Source organism: Melozone crissalis, unplaced genomic scaffold, assembly GCF_028551555.1.
Source record: "Melozone crissalis strain CALT ecotype California unplaced genomic scaffold, PUWL_Pcris_2 ptg000139l_1, whole genome shotgun sequence".
Taxonomy (NCBI): Eukaryota; Metazoa; Chordata; class Aves; order Passeriformes; family Passerellidae; genus Melozone; species Melozone crissalis.
The window spans coordinates 305190-310805 of NW_026535912.1; positions in this window are offsets into that span (position 1 = coordinate 305190).

Consider the following 5616-nt stretch of genomic DNA (forward strand, 5'->3'; position numbering starts at 1 on the left):
CATTGACCCTGCTCGCCCCTCCTGGAACGTGGTGTTCCCACATCCTGCACCAGCCCTTTGCAGGGAGTGACCAGCTCCCAGCTGCTCTGCTACCCTGGCCTTACTTACTGTTTGCCGGCAATGAACTTAACGGATACACTCCTGAGAAACCGAGCACAACATTTGCTTCTCAGGAGCTCTTTGGCAAAAGACTCCACTAGTCCCTTGTTTTGCACAGAGAAGGAGGTCCTGACAAAGCATAACGCAGAGGCAGGGCTCTGGCATACGAATTCCTGAGCCGCAGGATTCCACCCATTGTTTTTCCTAGCTACTTTGCTGATATTTTAGAGCCAGTTCTGGACAGGAGCTGCTGCTGACAGGGTAGGAAAATTAGGAGAAAAAAAGGTGCAGGAGACAACAAAAAAAAACCAAGGGGGGAAACCCTTAGAAATACAGAGCACAACAGAAGTCCTTGGAGATGGGTCAATAGAAAATGCCAGCAGCAGTGAGCAGAGCCCGAGGCTGCTCACTGCTACCCCAGGGGCTCCTCAGTCCCCTGCTGGTTTGTGTCTGATGCAGCCCTGCCTGGAAAGGGCTCCAGGCTCTGGTGTTCCCAGCTTGCTCCAGGCTACATTCTTAGCAGCACTGAAAGAAGAGGTGAAACAAAGAGCCATTTTCTGTGCTGCCTGCAAACTCTTCTCCTTCAGTGCCACTGCCAGAGATCATCCCTCTGTCAGCTTGGCACTGTGCCTGCTGCATCCTCATCCCTGTCCCTTGCATCAGCTCCTGCACATCATCAGCTCTCGCTGTCCCACATCATGAACAGAGAGAGCTGTGTCAGAAGAGCAAGGAGTGCATTTTCTTGGCTGTGAGATGCAAAGCTGTGTTTCGTGTCAGGCACAAACAGGCGATGTGTGTATTTGTGAATGCAAAATGCGTGGACCCCAACAATGGGAGAGCTGTTAATTCTAATAATAACTGAGGAAAATAAAGCATGGAAAAAGGCTTTTGAACCTATCTTTTGTTTGCAAATCAACCCTAGTTGATTTAGGAGCATTTGAATTAAAGTGTTATAGATGTTGCTTTTTGCTTGCATTTAATCCATAAAGAGTTCTGCAATAATACCCTTTTGAAGTATAATTTTAGAATATTACTTGTATTATTGAAACTGTAGCTTTGGAATATATATAAAGGAAATATGCCTATCTCACACCTTATTGAAGCAGAGAAAAACAGTTTGAGAAAAAAAGATGAACATCACCTCAAGGGTTTATGGTTTTGACCAAAGGGAAGCTGGACATCACTGTTATGAGATTTGGATTCTCTGCAATTAAAAGGTGGACACACATCTGGGGAGCTGGACCCCACCAGATGTGATTCATCTTTCTTCTTTTGGAAATGGGACCGTCACCATCTGGGGATACTCCTTTGAGATACATCCTGAGAAATTAAAATCACAGTAGTGTATAGAATTGTGATGTAATAATTTGGAACAAAAATTGCTGATAAGTAAAAGATTGGAAATAGAAACTGCTGAAAAAAACTGATGAGTACCCCTATAAATACCTGTAATCCTCAATTATCAGTGTGCAGTTGGAGGGAAAACTTCCCCCACTGTACCCAGCGCTGTATTGCTCATACTTTGCCATAATAAATAATAAATTGATTGCTGCTTGAATATTGGCCTAGTCAGGCTTCTGATTCATAACACTGTTAGCTGTGCTCTTCTATGGGCTGGCCATGGTACTTTGTAATTAATATGCTGTCATGCTGTGAACTGAATTCACACCTTACAGGGCTGTGTTTACTGGGCCTGCTGGATCAGTGCCCACTTCCTTCCTCTGCTCCTCCTCACTCCAGGACTGTAGGAGACCCGCATGGGGTCAAAGACCCTGCAGTATCATTATTCTCTAGTAATGCTCAGAGGTCTTCTAAGGGCTATGTAATGCACAGCATCGGGGTGTGGGGCATGTGCTAAGGAGAAAGAAAGAGTCTGTGAGAAAGCTGAGCTGCTCTTACATGGGACTGCAAAAATGACAGGAACTTTTTGGCATATAAAGCTTTCCTTCCAGGTCACGGACCAGGGAAGGCCTAATCAGCTGTGGCCCCACAAAGCAAGTCTGTGCTAACTCCCAGCACCAAGTGCAGGGGTGTGGGGCAGGGCTCCTACAACAACAGCACAGCTCTGTGGAGGAGCCCAGCCTTGCATCTGGGTTCCTGCCTGCCTCCCCTTTAGAGACAGCTGTGGCCCTAGGATTTGTGTCTGAGGGAGAGCTCCATCCTTGGACCTCCTGATCTTTCCCAAGTGGCCAAATGGGGATGCACCAGCAGCACTGCTGGGAAGGTGCTGGCTCAGTGGCTGTTTTTGAGACTGTGCCCCCCATATCAGCTTTATGTGTGTGTGTGGGGGTGCTGTGGTGGGTGTGGTTACACACTCACTGGCCTTGGCAGAGCACAAGTCGGAACCTTGGAAGGTTCCAGCTGCTGTAAGGCTCAGGAGGCCGAGCTGGTGCTAGGCACAGTGTGACACTGTGCTGAGGGAAAGGTGAAAACAGTTAATAATCCACCCTCAGCTAATCACTGAGGGCTGATGGGAGGCACAGGCTTGGTGGAGCTGCTTTGTACAGGCCAAGGTGCTTATCAGCTGTGCGGTGTCCCCAGCAGCCCCTGGCAATGCTGGTGCAGCTGAAGGACAGGCTTGATGGGTCTGGTGCAGCCCCGCAACCTCAGACACTGCGGCTCCACCCTGCAAAGCAGCATGGCTGAGCTGGTTGTTGGTCGGGTAAGGGCTCAAATATATTTTCTGCAACTTGCTCCAGCACAGTTCAGCCTGGAAAAAAGGCATTTTTACAAGTGTAGGGGAGTCAAGCCCCAATAAATGTCAGCTGAGCCCTGGTGCCTGCTCCCCTGCATGAAGCCTCAGTGAGGCACCAGGGCCTCCTGTCAGCAGGAGGGGAAGGGAGATCAGAGTTGTTGGAAGAATACGTGACTGAAGGCTGAGCACAGGGTTGGTGGTGCTTTGCGTGGCTCTTGCATGACATCCAGGCTGGCTGTGGCAGTGTAAGCTAACCTTTTGTTTTGCATCAGGCTTCATGCCAGAGCCAGCCCCTTTCCAGCCTTTGGGGTGATTACAGCTGTTGCTCTATATTTCTCTCCCTTCTTTGTTTTCCAACAGCTATTCTACTCCAGCACCATAGGCAGGCAGTGATGGCTGCCTGTAGCTAACAAGACAAACTGAGATCTGCCTGCAGAGCCATGATAAGGTGTCTCTGGGCTTGTGAGACAGGCCAGGACAACACAAACTGAGGCCACAGCCATGCTGTGCTTTCAGTTGAGCCTGTGGTGGAGCTGCTATGCTTGTAGTCAGCATCCAGATGGGGCAGGTGACATATCTGTCTTATCTGGGACAGAAACAGAAGTACAGCCCTTGCACAGCATCCTTCTGCTAGGCTGTGCTAAGCTCAGGGGCCTCTAAACTGGCCCTTAAGACCTAGGTCTCCACTCCTTGCCCAGATCCCTAGCCTCAGGGAGGACTTGGGTTTAGGAGCCACGGCTCTTTTTCCATAAGACTCCATTAAGAAAAAGTCAAGTTAAGCAGTTCATTGACATTTAAAATACTGTACAGTGTGTAAAACCAAATATCCCCCTCCCCACAACAATCTCGTGCTCTCAGCGGATGCTCTGGTGAAGAATCCCACTTTTGGCACTGTTTGCCTTCTCTTTTCTCCTTCTTCTTTATGGGATCCATCTCAAAACAGCTCCAGACCTGCACTGTTTCATTAGCAGCTGCTGAGGCCACTGTTGTACCATCAGGACTCATGGTCAGGGTCAAGATTCTATCAGTATGACCTGAGGAGGAGAAGGAATGTGCAATCCGGGCTGAGCTGATCAGCACATGCACATTTACTCCTGTATGCTCCCATGAGCCCTGCCAGCTTGCATAGCTGTCCCCCCAGTGGCTGTGGCAGCGTGATTCCAGACCCCAAGCACACACTTGGATCAGTGGTATCTCTTGCACAGCCCCGTGGGCATGCTTTACTCCTAGCAGCATGGCCCCGGATACTGTCCTGTATCAGTGATGCTGCAGGCTCCAACCAAGGAGTGCAGCTGTCTTCAGCCTCTAACAGCCCCCCCACACCCAGGCCCTGACCACCTACTTTGCAGCTCTGCAACCTTGGTCATTGTTGGATAGTTCCATATAATCAGCTCATTCTGTGCAAAGCCGTGGGCTGAAATGAGCTCCTTGTAGTTTGTTGACCATAGGATAGAAGAGACCTGCAAAGAGGCAGTAACACAGGTGAGACGAGGTGCTTGTGCTGATGCTCACCACTCGGAGGTGAGCATGGTCCCCCTCCTTCCCTGTGCCTTTGGGCCTGAGGAGCCAGCAGCTCTGTGTAGGTGTGCTGCCAGAAGGTGTTTGTCTCCAAGCTGATGTTCATATCTCACCTGGGAACGGGTATCAACAGCACTGAGGCAGACGCCAGAACACACGTTCCAGATGCAGATATGTCTGTCTCTAGTGCCACCTCCAGTGGCTAGAACATTCATCTGGCATGGGCACCACGCCAGTCCTGAGCAAGGAGAGTTCATTTTAAAACATACAAGAGGCAACCTGCACCCAGCCAGTGCTGCATGCCTGCCTTGCACACACATATCCGCCTGTGGCAGCTCTGTGCTCACCTTGACAGCACCCTGGTGCTGAGTGAAGGTCTGTACAGGAGCAAAGTCTCCACCCCCACCTTGGGTGCATGGCCAGACGTTCGCCAGACTGTCACTGCCACCACTGGCCAGGTAGTGGCCATCCAGAGACCATTTGAGTCCGCACACCTCCTCTGTGTGGCCAGCAAGGGTGGCCACGTGATGCTCAGCCACTCGGACATCGTGGTGATGGATGTGCCCAGTCCGTGCACCACTGCAGAGAGAAGAGAAGGCTTACAGAGTCAGGCTGCACATTTTCACCCAAATCCATTTTTGTTGTTGCAAGACTGCTATACCTGCCACTGGGTTTCAACCAGTGTTACCAGCAACACAGGTCTGTTGGTGTGAGTGAAACACCCACACAAGCTCTTCACAACTTCAGCACAAATTGCAATACAGGAAAGAGGTCTTCTCCTCACAGCCCCAACAGATAAGGCTAAATAAGAATCCCAAGCCAGGACAAACTTCTCTCTGCCATCCCTAACCCATGCCACACGTAGATTGAGGGATAGGAGTTTGCAACAACTGGAAACTGCCCTTGACCCACTGCTTTACCTGGAGAGGATGCAGCTTTCCAGCTGAGGGTTCCCACACGGCCACAATGGCTGGTCATGGTTCGGAGACATTTCTGTTGCTCAACGTCCCATAGCTGGAGAGGCAAAGCAAAAAGTTCTTCAGAAGAAACCCAATCCTGTTTCTATGCCCTAGGAACCTCACTGCACAGGCTCTCTCAGCTTACTCAGTAAGGGAACAGAGAAAATGTTTATCTCATGACTATAGCACAGAAGGTAACGCTGCTTATCAGAAAACCCCCAAACCAAGCCCTGCCTTGCACACTGGGCAGTTCCACCCCACACCAGGGAAGACAAGTCAGGTGCATGGCATCCTTCCTCTGCCAGCCAAGGCCCCACAGTTCTGTCAATCCCTAGAAAACACCTC